Consider the following 21,744-nt stretch of genomic DNA (forward strand, 5'->3'; position numbering starts at 1 on the left):
AGACCTGCAGCGGCCAAGGGGTCAGGGCGGAAGCCCTGCTCTGTAGACGAGCCAGATGCACGACTGCCTCCCCTACTGCCTCCAGAGGCGCCTCTCCTCCCCCACTCCTGGCATCCCCTTATTGCTAGCTCCATCTCCCTGTGGCATATTTCTGGGTAGTAGAATGCTGAGGTCACAGGGACAGGCTCTTTCATCCCAGTGATGCTGGGAACCCTGAGCATGAAGCAGCAAGACGCAGACTCTCAGCAGGACGCTCTTGACTTTGGGCTCCAGGCGCTGCCCGGGCCCGGGGCACCCTGCTCCCTCCTGCCCTCGCCCTCGCCCTCGGGCAGGCTCGCCCGCTCCCTCTGCAGCGCTGGTCGGTTCCCACGCCTGTCCCGGCCTGACACGGGGGGCCACGCACCGGGGGCCCGGCCCGCAGCCCCGGGAAAGTGCCAACCGGAGCGAGGTTCCTTCACGTGGGCACCTGCCTTGGCGCTGCTTCGCGGCCCCCTGCCCGGACTTGCCCCCGAAGTTCACCAGCCGCGCTTGCCGGTTCGATCTAGTTTGCGAGACACTTACACGGCTCGCCCCGCTCCGGAGCCGCGGCCGCCCGCCCGCCCGCCCTCCCGCCCTCCCGCCCGCGGTGCCCGGGGCCCGCCCGCCCGCCCGGCTGGGGCTCTCGGGCTCGCCGCGGCGTGTGCCTGGAGCCCGCGTGCACAGGCGGCCCCGCTCCCCCAGGCCGTCGCCCAAGTTGCCGGACGCCCCTCGGCGACCCGGCCGCGCCAGCCGCGGTTGCATAACGTCGCCCGCCGCGCGGTGCGCTCCCGGCCCGGAGCCGCGGGGTCCCCGGCGAAGCCGCGTCCGGGGGCGCGCGGAGCTCCCGGCCCGGGGGGCGCCCGTCCGGGGGCAGGGCAGGGCGCGGGGGCAGGGCGCGGGGCGCGGGGGCGCGGGGGCAGGGCGCGGGGCTGCGCTTACCTCCGGCTGCTCACAGCGAAGTCGAGGTCGGTGCGGCGCCGGGCTCGGGCATGTCTCTCCGCGGACCCGGGCGAGCCTGGCGCGGCGCGGAGCGCTCCGGGCAGGGCATCCGCGGCGAGGCTCGCCGGGCTCGCACGGAGGAAGGCTCGGCTCCCGGGACCCGCCGCCCGCCGCCCGCCCCCTCCGCCGCCGGCCCGGCCCCCGCCGGCCCCCGCCGGCCCCCGCCGGCCCCCGCCGGCCCCCGCGCCGCAGCTCGCGTCCGGGCGGCCCGGCTCAGCGGCGCGCGCGGGGAGGCAGCTCCGCCGGCCCCGGGGACTCCGCCAGCCACGGCGCCCCGGCTGCGCGCTCCTCCGCCGTCCTCATTTACTGCGATGGTCTCCGGCGAGCCGGGCGGGGGCGCTGGGGGAGGCAGCGGGGGGGGGGAGTCCTTGCAGCCGCCCCGGGGCCCCGCCACTCCGCGGAGCCCGGCGGCCGAGGACAGGGCGCCCGAGACGCGCACCCGCCGCCCGTGCGCCCGGCTGGCGGCGAGGCGGGCGGAGCCCCGGGCCCCGCGGGGCGGGCGGGCGGGGGCGGGGCGGGGCGGGGGTGGGCGCTCCGGGGAGGGGGCCCCCGCCCGAGCCGAGCCCAGCCCGAGCCCGAGCCCCAGCCCGAGCGCAGCCCGAGCCCAGCCCGCGCCGGAGGAGGCGGTGGAAGGAGCCGCCGGCGGCCGCCGCCTGCGCGCGGGGCTGCACCGCGGCGCGTCCTCGGGGTTCCTGGGCTGCAGGCGGCGCTGCGCGGCCCGGGGACTTGTTGAGTCTACCCCGGGGCCGCCTCCCGAGCAGCTGCAGGGGCGCCGGGGGCGCCGAGCACCGTGGCCCTTAGCGGCCGGCGGAGGCTCGGGAATCCTGGGGGCGGGGGCGGGGGCGGGGGCGGGGGCAGCGCCCCTCACCTGCCGCTTGCTCGCCTGCGGAGTCCCCGCCGGGGCGGCCTCTCCAAGGGGAGGGCCGAGCACCGACGTGGGAGCCCCTGGGGCGGCTGCCCGCTGGCGTCGGGAGCACTCCCGAGCCGGGCGCCAGCTCCGCTCCCATCAGACCCCCCCCCCCCCCCCCCCGCCGCTCACACCACCCACCTGCAGACGCCACGGGGTAGGTGTCCTGTTCGTTGCAGGGCACAGTTGAGCGCACTTGGGGAGGAAGAGATCTGGGATGCACAGGGAGCTACACCCCACCCCCTCACCCAATCCACCGGATCCACCAATGGGTCCTAGTGGGTCTTCTGAGTGAGCTCACAGCAGCTGGGCCCCGGGCCTCCCTGAGTCCTGGCTGACCCTGGTGCTTGGGCCTGACACTAAGCAGCCAGCGGGCCACAGCGGGCCACAGCGGGCTCCCTGGATTTTCTCAGGCTTGGGGCTCCGAGTTCACCCTTCTTGAACATACTTGACAGCGGCCACACTCATGAGTGCGTCTGTTTCCCAAGGAAGGGCAGAGAAATGGTGGATCCAAGGGCAGCCACATGCTTTGGGGGGTGATTAAGGGGGAGGAGAGGATAAGCGCCAGCGCCAGTCCTTCAGACAGAGCTGCAGGTGCACACACCTCCCTCTCTGCCAGCACATCCCGGAGCCCCGGCCTCACCACCAGCCCCGTGCCTGGGACCTCACCATTGCTAGTTTCTTGTTCACCGAGCTGAAGTGAACCTAGCACGATGCCTAGTATGTTCTGTTCTACATACATTACTTTACGTGTAACGCTTTGTCTGTATGTGGTGCTTGGGGCGTTGCATCCAACCACTCCAGAGGAAAAGCATCCTAAAACCTCCTCCTTTTCCCTCTTAGCTCGCAGCCTTCTTTGGGACACAAGTCGGCAGTCCTCTGGCATCCAGATGTGCACAGGAAGGGAGTCCTGATCCTGGGTCTCTAAACTCTGTCTGCTTTCTTCGATGCTTTTCTAACTCCAGATCCCCGAGTCTGTGTTTTAGGCTATTTACTTCTCTGGCTGGCCCACGGTGCTCATGAGAGCTGGCATATGCCAACACATGTGCGAGCAGCCTGAAGACCTGTACCCCCTGTTCCGGCTGGAAGGGACCTGATGTTGGGGATGTGTAGGACTTGGGGACGTTTGAAGCCAGGTGGAAGGGATCCTTGCCATGGACCGCTCCAAGATTCATCCCCTGGGGAGGTACTATTGCTACTGCGGGCCCAGTATCTCTCCCAGTGGTCTGGGGAGCTTTCTGTAAATCTTGCTTTATTGCTAATCCATAAAATCGAAATCTGCCTTCCATCCCTTAAACATGTCACTGTAAATAAAACTGCCGGGAAATACTGGGATTGTGCTGGTAGTAACGGACAGCTATGTTTTTAGGGACCCGGATTAAAAACAGATAAACACAAATGCATGCACAGCAGGACAGAACAGAGCCATGGGGGGCAGTGTTAGCTGGCAAGACAGTGGCTCCAGGGACAGTGTTATTTGAGATACACATGATGTGTAAGTAGGAAGAAAAACTGTAAGTGGCAGGTTAGAAAACCCACTTATGTGAAGAGGAGAGTTTAATGAACTTCTTAGTATTATCAAGACTATCTCTGGGTGTTCAGTGGTTTCCTAGACTCATAGTTTTTCAGTGATCCAGGTCATTGGTATCCTCCTCCTTTTTTGAAGTAGGAAGCCTTTTGTTTACCGTATCGCCTAGTTGCAAATCTTCACATCACAAGCGTAAACACTGGCAAAAACTTGCTTCACCATAACTTTGCCTATGGTGGGATAGTCCACATGGGTGAGGCTGATGGATTGTCACGTTTTCATCTTGAAAGCAGACACTGTGAGGGGCTGACCAGGGAGTCAGGGGATTCGTGAATGCCATCTTCCTGCCTGCAGACGCCCCGCTGCATTACCATTATTAATTTTTTTTTTTCAGACAAGACTGGTGCGTGTTTTTAGGGTCTAGGATTAATTGTGATGTTCCGTTTCTGCAGAAGAGTTAAAGTTGGCAAAGAGTAGATTCATTTTAGGACTCAATTAGGTAAAAATTGGTTCCTTGCATTTTGCTTCTGATTTTTGCTGAAAAAGATGGGCTTGCGAAGGGACAAGTAGCTACTTTTTAAGTAGGGTCTCCTGAAAGCAGAAGCCCCCAAAAAGTAAGAGACAAGAAAGTACAAGAGAGATGGCTAAAAGCATAGCCGAGCCTCTCTCCTTTTGCCTTCTCGTGCAGAGAATTACCAGATGCCAGCCCTGCTGTTGAGTTGAGTCACCAGAGGTCTCAATTTCCACCTTAAAGAAGACAAGAATGTGCACATCAGAGATGGACAATGATGTTGGTAACAGTTTTGCCCCCCTGAGTTCCAAACTGGAAATAATAACTCAGGTATCTATCAGCAGTAGAATGGATAAGAATTTCCGGGTTTCCTCATGCGGTGGATGGAGTACCACACAGCAAGGGATAGAACCGGTGGCTGATGCGTGCAGCAACACGAATGCCGTTCACAAACATGCTGCAGAAGCAGCCAGACCCGAGAGTGGACGTGCTAGGATGCCATTTCAACGAGGTGCGAGAATGCAGAAAAAGTAACACGTCAGCATGATGGTTACCCCTGCCCTGGGCCCCACCACCCCACGTGGTGCTGGGTTGTCCGATGTTGAACTCGGTGGTTGCACGCCTTGTTTGTATGGGAAGGTTCACTGAGGTGTTCTTTTTGGCACACGTCCTTTCTGTCTGGGCCTCCTCACTGCCTTTGCAGCATCCACGCGCGTGCTCCCCAGTAATGTATCCTTGCAAAGGAACCGGCCTACCAGTCAGTGAAGTTCGCTTGCTTTGTTGCTGATTTGATAAGATGGCTGAAGCCACTTTATCTCCAAAACCCAAGGTGGGAGGAAAGAGGGTGTCTGTACACACACTGCTGCAATAGGTGAGACTTTTTGTCCAGCTCTGGACTAGAACTTTCCTCGTTGGGGGGCTGCCACCGAGCACCTGCCTGACTCTCGCAGGCCGCCATCATGGCGTTCTCTCTGGACGGGGTTTCCCTCCCTTGTCCTTGACTGTTCTGAGTGACTGTCAGGTGCGCCGGTGTCTGTGATGGTGGGTTCCATCCTCGCGTTCAGAAGCTGTGGTAACAGATCGGCTGCACTCAACCCTACAAAGGGGAGGTAACTCAGGGCGGCCTGGGCCTCGAGGAGAGATCAGTCACACCTGGACGCTCCTCTTTTCTCTTTCAAGAACAAGACATCCTGCTCAAAGGGGCTCCAGCCAGACCTCATCTTTTGCCTAGAAGACTTGAGAGAAGCCCTTCTGAATCATTTCCTTTGTCATATTCTGCTCAAGCATTTACTCTCCGCTTTCTGGACTGACTTTCTGAGCAAAAGAGTCTCCCTCTGTGTGAAGCCCCATGCCTGTGGCTCTTCCATTGTCCTGGCAACAAAGCTGTGTTTCCTCCTGGTGGGCAGCGGAGCTGTGTTTCTGAAGTGCTGGTCCATGCTCCGGGGGACTCTTCCCCACCCCAAATTTCTTTTCCTTCCATGATGAGCGACTAGAGATGGGTTTATTGGCCTGGAATACAATTTGGTTTGGAAAAACTGAACATCACACAAGATTAGTTGAAATCCCTGGTTTTCTATTATGCATCATTGTGAATCTAATTTACCTGTAGAAAATGGAATGGTTTTATTTGTCAAGAGAACAAAGGTGGCTCTGGGTTTCCTTTCACGCATCGTACAACAGGGGCAGTAGTATTTAGAGATAGTGAAGAGGGGACATGTGCCTCTGGCTCGCTCCCTTCCACCCTTTAGCACCTCTGATCAGACCCAGAGGCTTCCCCCTTCCCTCCCCATTAAGTCAGTAACTGCCCCTCATTGCTGATGGAGGAGCACGTGGACTGTGTTTTGTTGGTGGGGTTGACGGGTCTCCAGGGCTTTTTCCTTGTCCAACTCTGACCGCCTCCGCACGAGGAAAAGGCTAAGGGGCTTTTCTGAATCCTTTCTGGGAACACCGGTATCCATCTGAGCTTGCCAAGGGCAGCTGCTCCTCATCCAGCAGGTGATGTGCCAGGCCGAAGAATGATACCTTGGACCAGAATTAGGTCGAGAAGGGATAAAACTTGCTTTCACATTCCAGTGTCTGCTCTGCTAATCTACTTTGCAGGTATCAGGACCGTTGATGGCCCTCCCTTCCACGGCCGTCTGCCCCCACGCACACAAGGCCTCTCTGCGTTTGGGCGGCCACCGCGGGGAGGCCTGAGGTCTGGCACAGCACCTTCTGGTAGAGGTGTTCCTGCCTGCCATCCATATGCACCTGAGCTTCATAGACCTGAAGGTGGGGTGGGGAGAGGGGGAGAGAGAAGACAGCGGGATGCTCTTCCGTAGAACTTCTCTGACGGTGACAGGTCATTTTGGTTGTTCATCTGCAATGCTGGGTACACTATGCAGTGTCTCTTTTTCTCCTCGCAGGACAACCATGAACTGGATATTGTTAAGTTCTTTTCATAGATAAAGAACAGAGACTTATGGTAATTTCTCCAAGGTCACACAGCTAGGAAGTGATGAAGCCTAGATTCAAATCTAATTCTGCTGGATGCCCCAAAGCAGCAACCCGCCCAGGTTCATTATTTAGATAGGAACTTGAGTGTTGTTCGAGGGCACATGTTATAAGTTAGTGTTTCTATAAATTACTCGGTGCTATTTAGACATGATGGCCCTAATTGAGAATGTCATTAACCACTGGCATGCTCTCCTGGCACTTACCTGGCCCCGAGCAACAGCAGGTACCTGCGTCCAGAGCGTCACCGTCCCTTCCACTCCTTTTGTGGTATTCGTGGAACCCTCTCATGGGACATCCTGACTAGAAGTGTTAACTGTTATCATCAAGCAGATAATACATCTAGGCTGACTAAAGAGTGTCTTTGAGTGAATGTTCTTTTACCTTTCGTAGCTATGCTTCATCTTATCACTGTATCAGTTATACTTTGAAGTCAAAACAGTCACTGGAACAGCAGTGTACCATAATCAGGGCACGTTTGGGTAGCTCTTATGCTTGTCCAGTATCATCTCAATATTGTAACACATTTTCTTCATTGAATAACAATAGTTGTCCTTCTATTGATCGATCGACCAACAAAGACCATTTCATATTCTTTGGGTGCCAGTGGTGGTCTCATCACCTGACTTGAGATGTATTGCTCAGTCCTGTCGATTATGGACCACATGGTAGCAAGCTACTGTATATTGGAAAGAAGGCATTTTGCTTTTTAAATGCTGAGTTCCAAATGGGAGTAGTACAGAATTGTTTAAAAATCTCCAGTTGCACCTTATGACCTCTAAGGTCACTGGATTTTCAGTTCCGTATTTTTTGATAAACAGTTGGGTTTGTTGTTGTTGTTGTTGTTGTTGTTGTTTTTCATATCATTGAATCCTTGGAGAATTAAGTAGGTCATTACTTTAATTCCATTGCTCTGTAGAGTTGCAGGTCTCCCATTTCCTATTTGCCTAATTTGTGGTTTGGCACATTCTGGAGCTTTGCTGAGATCTAAATGCGTGCACTCCCTTACATGCTCACTTCTGGGTTGCCATTCATTAATACTAACGTCCTTTTAACGGATGGTAAAGCAATCATCGAGAACATACTTTAACACATTTCTTATGCAACTTTAATTGTCTCTGGGATTTTAAGAAAGCCAGACATTTTGATTTTAAATGTTGCTCAGTAGTCTTTCTTAAACACAAATCCAATTTGGCTCATTGGTCAGTGTTCCTGTGCTTGGATAGTAGATGTCACAGTTTTCTCAATCCCAGTATCCCAACCATCACGGTTCTGTGGCAGGTCCTCTCCCTTCCCTGGAAGGAGAGCTCTAAGCGGCCCCCAGGCCTCTCAAAGTCAGGAGATGGAAGCATCTTCATATCCCGGAGTGTGCATTTCTTTTCAGTGAGGGAGGCAGATCACGCAAAGCTTGCCCTGTTGGGGCTCATTGATTGGCTCTTTTGGTAGATTAAGAGAAGAAACTCGAAAATCATTGTGTTTCTTTAACAAATAAATTTGAGATGTGAATTTGGAGATGGTCACTGATAAGATGAAGTAGCATTAGCAGAAAAATCAGTTACTCAGCAAAAGAATTGAAAGGAGGGCAGCCCCGGTGGCGCATTGGTTTAGCGCCGCCTGCAGCCCAGGGTGTGATCCTGGAGACCCGGGATCAAGTCCTACCTCGGGCTCCCTGCATGGAGCCTGCTTCTCCCTCTGCCTGTGTCTCTGCCTCTCTGCCTCTCTCTCTCTCTCTCTCCCTCTCTCTCTCTCTCCCCACGTCGCTCATGAATAAATAAATAAATACAATTTTTAAAAAAATTGAAAGGAAATCTTAATTTGCGTTACACATGTTCTCAACCTGAGCCCCAACAGAATTCGGTGAATATGAAATGTTCATTTGGGTTTGGACAGTTAAGCTGTAAGTTGAGGATTCCAGAGGCTGTGACACGTGGGTCCCTATGAGGCCACTTTTGGACACAGTTCAGCGTGTCATCATTGTGGGTGATTTGTCCCTCCTCCACCCATTTTGTACGTGAGCGCTCTCTGCCCATTTGAATGTGGATCATTTTGCTCTGTTGGATCAGCATAAGCAAATGCAAAATTGCCCTTTTATTAGGATGTCTTAGACCGTGAGCATTGTGCCCTCAAGTTCTAGTAGAAGATGAAATTTATTGATGATTTTGTTCACTGCATCCAAGTAGGAAAATGAAGAAATTTATTTTAATGGTACCTCCCCGCCCTTCCCAGCAGAGTAAATATTGTCACATGAAATTGCTGATGATACTTCCGAGTCCCTTAAAATAAGACTTGTGATTCATTCACACCATGAAAATAGTAAAGAGCCAACAGCTTCACCTGCAGATTCATAAGTTATCGGCTCCTTCCTTTTTGGTCTCTGGGTGTTAATGAACATTTTCACTTCTGGAGCTTTCTCTGCTTCTCACTCCAGCAAGGACGAGGAATAAGGGTTCTGGATATCTGGTTTAAGCTCTAGGACTCAACCACAGGAATCCCATGTTCAGACTCTATGGTTGTGAGCGAGGGGAAGGAATTCCATTGGAAATTTTGGACAGCCTCTCATAAGAAAATAGAGTACCCCGTCCTGGTTGCGTAAGCGGACTGAGGCCGATGCCCACACCCTAGAGCAGATGACTTTCCAAAGAAACGGTTTCCTCTTGTACCTTAGGCACGTACAGAGCTCTTTGTTGAATTCTTGCTTTATTGATGGAATATATACTTTGTTAGTACTTAAAGGACATTTTAAAACATTGCCGAAGTGAAATCAGCTTAAGGTGTGAGACATATGACAAGTGTTGAAATGTGGCTGATATTCGCCATGAAATTTAAACAAGCTCTGCTAAAGCAGAAATAATATCTCTATACCATGTAAAATGCAAAGATCTCCTGTAGACTTGCCTATTCTCTATTTCTTGACAAGCATGCATAATCTCTACATTTACATACAGAATAGAATCAGTATTTTAAAAGTTATTCATTCATGGGTGTAGCTCAGTTTCAACAAACCCCTCGAATGAGAGTATGGCTTGGCAACAGGTTCACGGTCAAGTTTCCCCGTAACAAATGCTCATTTTGAATAAGGCTCCCTTCAAATAACCGCTGCCTCTCATGCACTTACAGGGTTCCTGTGTGTCAAAAATTACTTAATATGTGACTCTGGAGAATTGCATCTCTTTTGTCAAGTGTGATCTACCATATGTTCTCATATATGTGCACATAGGAATGCATGTGCATGCTGGCGGTTTCCAGAATTGTTTGTCCTGGATTTCTGCACATGTTCCACCAGGAAGACGGGCCGGGCATGATTAGGGCTGCCAGAGCAGGATGTGGGCCAAGTTCCCGAAAGTCCCCTTCTAACTTCTGGGTGACATTTCCTCAGGAGAAACCAGAGCTCAAGAATTAAAGAAGGCAGCGCATCTCCCACAGGGCCAGGCTCTGTGCTCGGAGCATTACACATTTTTCTCCTGTTTTCATCCCCTCAGCGATGTTAGGAAGTCCTAACACATGACATGTTCATGTGATATGTAAACTGAAGGGCTGGTTGTGTAGGTTGTGTGAAGGAATCGTGGAAGATTCCTTGCCAATACCTCCTGTCAAAGTTTTAGTGAATTGGAACTTGTAATGTGCTTTTCTGAATATTTCTATAGATCTCGTCCAGTTCGACTCAGTTTATTCCTGTTTTTTACGATAGCCAACACCCTGTTCTCCATAATATAGGCACAGTGGACCCTTGGACAATGTGGGTTTGAACTGAATGTTTCCACTTTGTGTGGATTTTTTTTTTTGATAAATACAGTACTATAAATATATTTTCTCTTCTGAGTTTAACTTATTTCTAGCTTATGTTATCGTGAGAATATATTTGTTAATACAGCTAACGTATAAAATATGTGCTAATTGGATCTTTATGTTATTGGTAAGACTTCCAGTCAGCAGTAGGCCATTCGTAGGTGAGTTTTTTGGCGATCACAAGTTACATGCAGACTTTCATCGGCGTGTGCATCACCGTACGTCATCTCATGTTGTTCAAGGTTCAACTGCAGACTTACTGACTTATTGAATATTTTCTTTAAGATGTGTGCTAATTTCTTCTGGATAAAAGATAAGTCTTAGCATCTCAGGGTCCTATTTTCTATGAGTGTAGGCTGGTTTTGGGTACAGTTCCTCCATAACTATTATTACACTCTGGACCTTCATGACGAAATAGAAAACACTGCTACCCTCATTCTCCAGTCTTCACTGAGCTAACTCTATTTATGCCAATCGGTCCCCCCACGCCAATCGGTTCTTCTATGCCGGTGATTGTTTTACAGTCTTATGTGAATCAGCACCTTAATCATCCTAAAATCTTTGTATATCTAAATACTGTTACTAACACGGTTTGTCAGATGAGGAAGGAAGCACACGAAGGTCAACAAATGTGACGATGTAAGCCTGGAATCTTCCTTAGAAACCACTGCTGAGGAGTTGTGGAGGATTTAGGAATAACCTCTGGGAGTATCCGGTAATAATTTAACTTTCCGTGAAGCAAAATGTAGACATATTTTGGCTTTGTTTGTTTTTAACTTGTACCTGAATGAACCAATGCCACTTTTGGGAGACCTGGAATTACTATCTCCTTTTTCCCAGGTAAACAGAATAGCATTCATTCTTGAACATGTTAAGAATGTGGGTTGAGTGTCACACTTTGGGATTGCCTTCATAGACAATTGACTTTACCACCTAATTATTGATGGGAGGAATGGTTTAAGGCAGTGGTTATAGACTCTTTCTTAGAGAGTTACATAATAAATATTTTCGACTTTGTCGGTCATACTATCTCTGGCGAGAAAACTCATCTCTGCTGTTGAAGCAGGAAACAGCCATAGAAAATAGATAAACAGTGAACATGGCTGAGTTCGCATAAAATTTTATTAAAATCAGAGAGTGGCCAGATTTGCCCCACACTGTAGTTTGCTGGGCCTCTGTTTTATAGCATTTGTCCTTCTGAAGAATTTTGGTGCCATACGTGGACCTAGTTTTAAGGATGAATTAATAAAGCATTTGATTCATTATAGGAAACAGTGTTTTCCTACTTTTTGCTTCTCACATGCGCTAGAATCTAGGAAACCTGCCTCATAGGAGATTTGAGCAGAATTAGATCAGTGTATTCTACCAAGGATGACTTCTGGTGAGGGCTACGGTGATGATGGAGCTCTTTGTGTGTCTTTGAGTAACAATAATCACGTGCCTCAAGACTCAGGTTCTTGGGAAAACAAAAAAACTAAAACTGGGAATGGCAACATCTTTGTCATTGCGTGCTAGAAGAACTTTGCTTTGCTGGTTATGAGAATATTCTAGTTTATTGGAACTAAAATGCAGTAGGTTCTTCAGTGGGAAAGCCATGTATGCCAGGGGCCTTTACCCTATTGCACCCTCCTCCTTCCCCCCCAGAGAACACTCTGTAAGTCAAGACAAGACAATATTGGACAGTTAATATTGGATTTTCATCTCTGGCTGATTTATTTAAGTACTTCGTGCAACCAAATGGAATATCTTTGCTCTAGGCTTTTAATCCTAGAGGTTTTATGGTGACTAATGTATTTTTTGTTGTTTTGATAGCTTCCAAGCAATTGAAATAAATAGTTAAGTTTCTGTAATTGTTCTTTGTACACATGTGAAAAATGCTTATTAGCTTAATACGAATTTTTCACTAAAGGCTCAATAATCAGTCAAATATCTTCAGATTTGACTATCACAAGGGAGCAAAGATTCCATGACCTATACTTTTTACAACATGCCAAAAAGGCGATATAGTGATTGTTGCACCAACTTTCATTTTTGTCAGTACTGTGTCATCCGTTAGTACTTTGCAAATTCTCTAGAGACATAAACTTTTGACTTTTATATAGCAGCATTTTTGTGTTGCCTGTCATGAGGACTGTGGAGCGCCTTTATTGATTAAAATTAGTTCCTGGTGGGTCGTGCGATAATTTGCCGAGTGGTCGTTAATATAATCTCTGTGGTGATGGCCATGTGTTTACCTAGCAATGAGAAGCCGAGCCTACCTTCCTTTCTCTCATGTGGGCTTAACTGAAGGAAATGTTTTAAAATTTATCTTCTCGCTGCATAACTCTTGGAAGCACTGAAATTCTGTTGAATATCCAGAGGCAATTCTTTGGTTTTATACTTTGCTGCTGCCGACAACGAGTGGCAGCTTTTGAGAACCGATGAGTCAGGATGTTGAACTCACAGAAGTTAGGAGAAGGGTGAAGTTGCCTTGGGAGTTAAGAACAAATCAGCGTATATGTGTGTGGATGTGCGTGCGTGTGTTTTAGGGCTTGATATGGATTTTCATAAAAGAAAAAAATCAGAGGTCGTTTTGCATGGGAAGATCTCACTTAAGATTTTCTGTCGGTTGGAGAAAGGAGCCTGGAGAAGCTGAAGCTTGGAGGAGAGCAGAACCGGGGTGGACCCTGTGTCCCCTGTGTTTCCCTGGTGGCTTCCAGGATTTGCTGGACATGAGGGTGAGGGCAGGTGTCAGCCCATCACCAAATCGGACAGTATGATACGGTGCGTCCTGCGGGGAACCAGCGGAGGAGGAGGGCTTCCCGGGCATCCTTCCTTTTTCCTTGGGCAGAGCTGCCTTGCATTTATAGATGATGGGTTTGGAAAATGGAGAAATAGTATAAAGGCAAGAAAGTGATTCGTACCAGTCGGTTGGTCCGTCAGACAAGTTGTAAAAATAATTATGTCCCACAATTGGGCCATTAAGTCTCAGATGTAGGATTTCTTGAAAGAATGTTGCCCATGCCCAGAGGTGGGAATAACAGTCCCAAGTGGGCCTGCCTGCCTCTTTCGGGTCCCATGTGCTCCCAGATACGCAGAACCCGAGCACCTGCCTTCAGCCAGGGGCCGCTTACTGAGCCGCGTCGTTTCTACTTGACTTCGCCCTCCTGGGGCTGCAGGCTCCCCCCACCTGCTCTCCTGTTTTCCCGGGACCAGGGGACTTGGCTCAGGAACCACAGGCTGGGCTGCTGCGAGGCCCGTGGAGTCCTCAGTCCCTCCGCCTCGTGGCTCAGACATGTCACCCTGCTGCGTGCCACTCTTCTTCTTCTGAAGTTTTCAATCAGGAAGAAAAAGAAAAAAGAGAGGAAAGATTTCTGTCTCAGTTTCTTGGTTCCCTCGCAGTGAGAATGAAACTTTTTATGAAGTCTTAAATTTGGTGGTTCTTGTCCTGTTACCTCCGGAAACCAGCGTCCAGACTCCGTTCTGCTGCCGGCCACAGGCGCAGTGGGCCCCGCAGCCCGGAGCGGGGGGCGCACGACTCCCGCAGATGCCGTGGAGCACCGCGGAGGGGACAGGAGGCCCTTGATCCGCTGTAAAGGGACCCGTGCCTGAGAACTCATCCTGCAGGAGGGAGGACCCCATGCAGTTGGATGATGATGGTGATACAGTCCGGGGGCAGGTGCTTTCTGGGATTACTGGGATGTAAGGCTCCGGTTGAGCTCAGGACTGCAGACGGGCGGACCTACCGGGAGCCGCGTCAGGCTGCTCCTTTCTCCCTCCTCCTCTCCCTCCTGGGCCTCAATCGGGCTGCACCTCTGGAAGCTGCGGGCACAGGCCCTGGGGTGCGCGCCGCTGCTCTGTGCTCTGCTAGTGGAGGTTGGGAGCAGGATGACCTCTGCTGGTCTCTCTCTTGGTTTTCTTCCCCAAGGATTCCTCCCTGCATGAGACTGAGAGCCTGATGCAGATCCTCTCCCTCTGCTGCATTGTCCAGGGCATTACTAACATTTTTTTAAAGGCATGAACTCCAAGCTCCGGGGGTCCCTGGGGCCAATTGCAAGATGGGACAGGGGCTTCTTGACTTAGTGCACGACAGCCGGCCCCTCTCCTTCTCGCCCGTCAGAGCTCCAGCCGCCTGCTGAGCCCCGCACACCCGGGGCCCGGAGGCAGCCAGGCAAGGCCAAGTGCGTCATGCTAGACAGAAGGGTGTTGTGGGTCTGCCCTGTTGGGCAGGACATTGCTCTTGATTTACTCGATGGGTTACAGGGTTGGTCCAGGGTTCCCGGCAGATGGTATCACATATTTTAGGGGGAGAAGTGCTCCGGTCAGGGTGCTCTGAAGATTGACTCACTGACCTGGGCAAAACCTACATCCAGTGGTCTTTACAGAGGTCTGTGGGGTGACTGCGTCTCCCTCTTCGTGAATCTGAGGCCTTGAGATGGGCTCTGACCAGCGTCTGGTCCTCCTTAGAGGACGCTTTTATTATTGTCTTATTTGTCTCTGACATTTAAAAGCTTTTATTATTGAATTCTTAATACAATTTTTTTTTGTTTTTGTTTTTTTGTTTTTTGTTTTTTTAATCCTCATAGAAAAGGTTTTCTAGTAGAAATGACGTAATTGGCCAAATAAGAAACATTTGAACACCGTAATTTCTATGAAAAGACATTCAAAAGTAATGCATGTGGTTGGTGACACACGAAGGTGGTGTCGCTGGGGTTGGGGAGCCTCTCTGCTCACCAGCCACCCCTGGGTGAGGCCCTGAGTTCTCCCAGGGATGTGCTCTGGTGGCAAGTGCTCTCACCCTTTCCTGACTCCGGTCCTTGGCTGTTTCCACATCTCCTCGAACCTTGCAAATCATTTCCCATCAGCGCGACAGCCAGCTGCATGCGCCAGAGCACACTACAGGGCATGTCGTAGTTTCCAGGTTGGAAAATAGTGCCACTTAATAGGATTCAAACCTGCAAACAAACGTGCATTTACTTTTTGAGAATACGATGTGTTTTCCTCCTTGAAGAAGTCAATGCTTTGGAAAAATAAGCATTTATTACAGAATTATTCAAAACTAGTTTTCATCTTGGCAGTGTTTGAAAATCAATGTTATCACACTTAGCTTTTAAGAAATACCCATCACAAGTGATCACAATTTTGATTATGGGCATTTTTTTTTTCAATGACGTGAGGGTTAATGTCCTGAAGGAAGAAGCATCATGTAACCCTTCCACGGACTTCCCAGCTGCTGCCTGCCCAGCCCTCCCCTTGTGTGTCTGCTTGGATCGAGTATGAAATTCTTTCAAGATGCAATTTGGTCTTTGTACTCATGTGAAAAAAAGTCTTTAGAAGCAGACGTACACAAGGCCACTATGTGACGACCCTGGTTGCATTTCAAGAAAAGTGAGACTTTATTAGTTATTTTCTACGTTTGTATTCTTGAGGGGCTATGTAAGCATGTGATAGAATCCAGATGGAATTTGAAAATGAGTTTCCATTAAAAGGTAGAAAGGCTTCCAATTCAGGCATGTGCTGAGTGGGGCGGACTGGGTCCCTTGCTTCCAAGAACTCTCGCTTTATATTCCCTTTGCTCCTTTGTGCTTTTTCCGATCACCTGGTTGAGCTACGCCTTTCCCTGTGGGGCTTCCCTGAATCCTAGTTACTCAGAACCTCTCGTGTCCTATATGAATGTTTTGACTATTTGTGCAGATTCTTTTTCTCTCACCAAAGGATGCATTTATTGTGTCTACAATGTGCGTGACCATAATGGCAGCTCCTCTCTTAGGGTCTCTGAATGATTTCCATCAGGTCACTGGCTTGTTTGTCAACACCTTTTCATTCCCCACCCCCTGTCCTCTCCCCAAAAGGATGGAGAAGATCACCTTGACTTTCCAGGCTGAGTTCCTGCCATCTCCATTCCATAATGATGTTCTGCTTTTTATTTTTTTTTTAATTTTTTCTTTTCAAGATTTTGTTTAAATTCAAGTTAGTTCACAGAGTGTGGTATTAGTTTCAGAGGTATTTAGTGATTGATCAGTCGTATATAACACCCAGTGCTCATTATTTCACGTGCCCTCCTTAATGTCAATCACCCAGGCACTGCATCCCATCCCCTATCCCTCACCTCCAGCGACCCTCAGTTTGTTTCCTAGAGTTAAGAGACTCTTAGGTATTATGCTAAGCAAAATAAGTCAGAGAAAGACAAAACACCATATGATTTCACTCATATGTGGAATTGAAGAAACAATGATGGTGTCTGCTTCTTAAATTTCACTTGGAGAAGTGTTTTCAGTTAAAAAAAAATAGATTTTTTTTTACTTTTTGCTGTCATAGGTGCTTTTTATAATATGTGATAATATTACAGTGAAAGGATGCATGAAATCAAATCTCCTCACTTCTCTGCCCAGCACCCCTTCCCGCCCACTCAGGTAGTTAACAATGCGGACAGCCTGGCATTTTATCTTTACGCACCTGTCTTCTTGCTCACGAGCACTTAGGCAGTATTTTTATTTACATATATAAATAAGCTCAGATTATTATTGAGAGTGGGAGAGAGGGGTTTCTTTGCTTCATTTTGTTTTTACAATCACCATATTCACATTACTCTGCATTTTTTGAGTTTTTTTTTTTTAACAGCAGTTTAAAGTTAGGCTCACAGCAAAATTGAGGGGGGAATGCACAGAGATTTCCATGTACACCCTGTCCCCACACATGCACAGCCTCCGTGACTGTCAAATCCTCCAACAGAGAGGTACATTTGTTAGGGTTGATGAACCCACAATGACATGTCATCATCCTCCCAAAGTCCATAGTTTATCTTGGGGTTCACTCTTGGTGTTGTATATTCTGTGGGTTTGAACAAATATATAATGACCCCATCATATCCACCATAATGATATCCTACAGAATAGTATATCATTGCCCTAAAAATACTATGTGTCCTCTCCTGCTCATCTGTCACCAAAACTCCAGTCTCTGGTGACTGCTGATCTTTTCACTGTCTCCAGAGTTTTGCCTTTTCCAAAATGTCATATATTTGGAATCATACAGTATGTCGCCTTTTCAGATTGGCTTCTTTTACTTAGTAATATGCATTTAGGGTTCCTATTTCTCTTTTCATGACTTGATAGCTCATTTCTGTTTAGTGCTGAATAATATTCCATTGTGTATATCATAGTTTATACATCTTTCTACTGAAGGACATCTTGGTTGCTTCTAAGTTTTGGGCATTATGAGCAAAACTCCTATAAACATCTATGTACAGGCTTTTGTTTGGATATAAATGTTCATCCAATTTGGATAAATACCGAGGACCACAATTGATGGATCTCGTTGTAAAATGAGTGTGTGAAGATTTTCTTTTCTTTTTTTTTGTGTGTGAAGATTTTCAAGATTGCTTTTTTTTCATTCAACAATATAATGTGCACAATCCTGCAGTCCGTAGATAGAGGTCTACCCCTGGTTTTATTCTATCAGAGTATTCTTTAAACATTTCTCATCATAATAAGCCAAAGGCTATCGTTTCTCCCCTAGTTTATCAGAACAAATTTATTAGAACTAATTATCTTTGCTGAAGATACATCTATGTTTGTTCTTCCTGGTGGAATGAATGATTTAAACATACTGCTTACGGGTTAAGCATTTTGGGATAGCATCATAAGCAGCAGGTAGGATCCTAGATAAAGAACATGACAGTTCTTCTTTGTATTCAAAGCAATCAAATGATTAATGCTTCAAAAAGGTGATATATCTAGAACATTCCCAAGGATGATCCGATTTATTCTTCATAATATATTCTTATCTCCTTCTGGGCTAGGGTAAAATTTATATGATTTGGAATCCTATTTGGGGGTATTGTCAAACACTTACTGGTCGATCGTGATCAGTTCTACTTAATGGATTGGTCACATAAGATGTGGATTGTGTCACATAAGACCATAAGCTTGTATAATCACAAGCTGAACCATGTGAAAATGTTTCCCGATAGCAGTGTTTGCAGAAACTTTACTATGTTAATGTACGTTGTGACTTTGCAAAAGCTGAGATAGACCTTAACATTACAGTGTTTCCTGACTTTTCTTACCCCGGAGCTCTTTATTTTTTGTATTTTTGTGAAGCATGCCAGGGCTGTGTTCCAGGGAACACACTTTGGGAAATGACCTCCACTGTTAGCACACTGCAGGTAGAGCCGAGAGCCTTCCTACTGCAGAGCTTTCTGCCTTTCCCCACCTCTTTGTTCGTGCTCATCAACATCCTTCCTTGCTTTCTTTTAAATCAAAATCTGTTGCGCACACGAGAGGATCAATGCAAGTATGTACAGTTTGTTTATTTAAGTTTTCATTTTAATTACAGTTACTTAATGTACAGTGTTAGATTTGCTTAGGTGTACTACGTAGTGAGTCCACAGTTCCATAGGAATATGTACATTTTAAAAAATAATAAAATGGGCTGTGCGCCACCCCCAGCTCAAGATCCTCAGATGTTCCTTCGTCCCTAAACAATATGCCTCCTCCTTTTTCTGATGTAGTCTTTAGTCAGGTTTTTGGGTTACTTATCTCCTTACTCTTCTGAATAGTTTAATCACATATTTCCATATTCCTTAACAGTATTTTCTTAACGTTTTGCCTGCTTTAGCCTTTCATCCAAATGGAATCATATAATACACGTTTTCCTGTGACGTCATGGTTTTGTGATCTATCTGCTTTGATGGATGCAGCTGTGGCTACTTCCTTTTCTTTAGAGAATACAATTCGAGGCCTAGGATGACATCGCGGCTGGGTTATCCCTTCTTCCTGCATGGGTGTGTGGGTGGTGTCATGGTGTGGCATCGGAACAGAGGTGTTAGGACCACCCATCTGACCATGTCCCTGGCACCCCTATGCCGGGGTTCCTCTATGCTACAAACCCCAGGGTGGAATAGGGAGTTAATATCTACTTAAGGCAGATGCGTATGTAGTCAAGGAGTCCCCAGAGCTTCTTAGGGCCCCCACATCTGCTCTGTTCAGTAACAGTGGCTCTTATATCTGCCTCTGTGATCGCCCCTAGGGCTACTCCTCATTCTCTTTTTCCAACCCAGAATTATTATTATTTTTTAAAATTGCATTTATTTATTCATGAGAGACACAGGCAGAGGAGAAGCAGGCTCTCCGTGGAAGCCTAATGTGGGACTCGATCCCAGGACCCCGGGATCACACCTTGAGCCAAAGGCAGATGCTCAGCCACTGAGCCACCCAGGCATCCCCCAACCCATAATTGTATTTATGCTATTATAGTTTCAAATGCAGGCATACACCTTTCTGTGGGTTGGGGACATATTGATGATCTGAACCTGGACGTGGTCCTGCTGTCTCTAGCTCCCAGCTCCCCTGGATGCCCAGGGCCTGTGACTAAGACAGCATCCAACAGCCTCAGCTCACGTCTGTACCCTGTTTATCTTGAGTTCCTGCTAGCAGGGATGAACAGTGATGGATTGTGAACAAATGGCTCTGCCTTGTTTTTTTAGGCCCTGAAATAGACAGGATGGCTCCGGTAATGCTCTTTGACTGATGGGCACTTTTTGTAACTAAAGCTCATTCAGAAGCTTAAAATATGCTTCCACAAGGTTGATTTCAAGATAAATTATGCAGAGCTAAAAAACGAAAAGGCAGGAAACCCCTACCCACACATGTGATAACTTACGGACATTTTCAAAGTAGTCTAAAGCCAACTTTTTGTTGTTGTTGCAGATGCAAATGAACAAAAACACAAATCCCCAAAACCAACAACAGCAAAGACATCTAAATGGCAGGGCAGTGAGAGCCAGACTTCCTTTTTTATGACCCTAGACCTTCAGCCTAAAGGAACTGCCCTGTCTGTTCTCGTGAGGCTCTGCACACTCATTTGTGTTTCTGCGTTGGCTTATCTGTCCACCCCTTTCCATGTGACATGGAAGCTCGTGGAGATGTTGCTCCCTGGGCACCGTATCCTAGCTGACCCAGGAGGATTTATTCACAGGGGGTTGGCATTACAGAATCCTTGGTCCCTGGGAGTCCAGGAGGGGAATGGTTGTGCGATTCACTAGTGAAATAATTTTCTAGAAGGTGTACAAGGTGCCAGATCCTTGGGCTGCACCAGGGAAAAGAAAGAATAAAAACTCCCCTTTGGATACAGATGTAGTGAGATGATGGGACACCTGCACCCAGTGTCCATAGTAGCAGTGTCCACAAGAGCCAGACTGTGGAAGGAGCCCAGGTGGCCGTTGACAGATAAGTGGATAAAGATGTGGTCTATGCACAGTGGAATATCACTCAGCCATCGGAAAGGATCAATACCCACCATTTACAACTGAGGGATATTATGCTGAGTGAAATAAGTCAGTTGGAGAAAGACCATCATCATATGATCTCACTCATATGTGGAATATAAGAAATAGTGCAAGGGACCATAGCGAAGGAGAGGAAATGGGGTAGGGAAAAATTAGAGAAGGAGACAAACCGTAAGAGACTCCTAGCTTTGGGAAACAAACTGAGGGTCGCTGGAGGGGAGGAGAGGTGGGTGGATGGGGTGACTGGGTGACGGGCATTAAGGAGGGCACGATGGGATGAGTACTGGGTAGTTATACTGTATGTTGGCAATTGAATTTAAATTACAAATATATTGGGCTGCCTGGGTGGCTCTGCGGTTGAGCCTCTCCCTTTGGCTCAGGGTGTGATCCTGGAGTCCCAGGATCGAGTCCCACATCAGGCTCCCTGCATGGAGCCTGCTTCTCCCTCTGCCTGTGTCTCTGCCTCTCTCTCTGTGTCTCCCATGAATAAATAAATAAAATCTTTAAAAAAAATAAAAATAAATTTAAAAAACCCAAAAAACATACAAGCAAAGCCATTCCCTTTGGAGTCTCTGGTGGGTCACTCATTCGAACCTGTGTGTCAAGGTGTCATTCATCACATCAAGTCTCAAGTTCTCGAGTTGGGAAGTACCTTCTGTGAGCTTTTCTATTAAACTTTACATAGAAATGAATACTCAGTCCAGAAAGAAAGAAACAAGGCGTTGCAAGAAATCTTAGGTGCAGATGCTCACTGGGCAGACACCAAGGCAAGAGAGGTCAGTGTGTGTCTTTTTTTTTTTAATAATAAATTTATTTTTTATTGGTGTTCAATTTGCCAACATACAGAATAAAACCCAGTGCTCATCCCGTCAAGTGCCCCCCTCAGTGCCCGCCACCCAGTCACCCCCACCCCCGCCCTCCTCCCCTTCCACCACCCCTAGTTCGTTTCCCAGAGGTAGGAGTCTTCCGTGTTCTGTCTCCCTTTCTGATATAGAAGGGAAGGGAGAAGAAATGGGTAGTGTGTGTCTTTAGAAGCATTGCCAGCTTTTAAAGGGAAAACCACTTGCGACTTAGTGGAAACCTGTTATTTTTCCCACATCATCACGTCCCAGGAGCCCCTACCCTGGAGGTTTTCTTTATGACCATGTGTGGCAGTCTCCAGGCTGGGCAACCTCACTGTTCCATCTGCTAGAGAACAAAGAGGCTAAAATTCACACTCACGCGTGAGCAAAAAG

General features: G+C 48.3%; 2 protein-coding genes across 5 annotated transcripts in view; one reads left to right on the forward strand and one right to left on the reverse strand.

Annotated features, from left to right (window-relative positions):
• INSYN2A (inhibitory synaptic factor 2A) overlaps positions 1-1,097 on the reverse strand; it is a 59,885-nt gene extending 58,788 nt beyond the window's left edge. For all 3 annotated transcript variants that reach the window (XM_072740400.1, XM_072740397.1, XM_072740399.1), the window contains exon 1: positions 958-1,097. The gene's annotated coding sequence lies outside the window, so the exon portion shown is untranslated. The remainder of the gene's footprint in view (positions 1-957) is intronic.
• DOCK1 (dedicator of cytokinesis 1) overlaps positions 1-21,744 on the forward strand; it is a 495,561-nt gene that overhangs the window by 256,846 nt on the left and 216,971 nt on the right. The window lies entirely within an intron of this gene.

This window comes from Vulpes vulpes, chromosome 15 (genome assembly GCF_048418805.1).
Source record: "Vulpes vulpes isolate BD-2025 chromosome 15, VulVul3, whole genome shotgun sequence".
NCBI lineage: Eukaryota > Metazoa > Chordata > Mammalia > Carnivora > Canidae > Vulpes > Vulpes vulpes.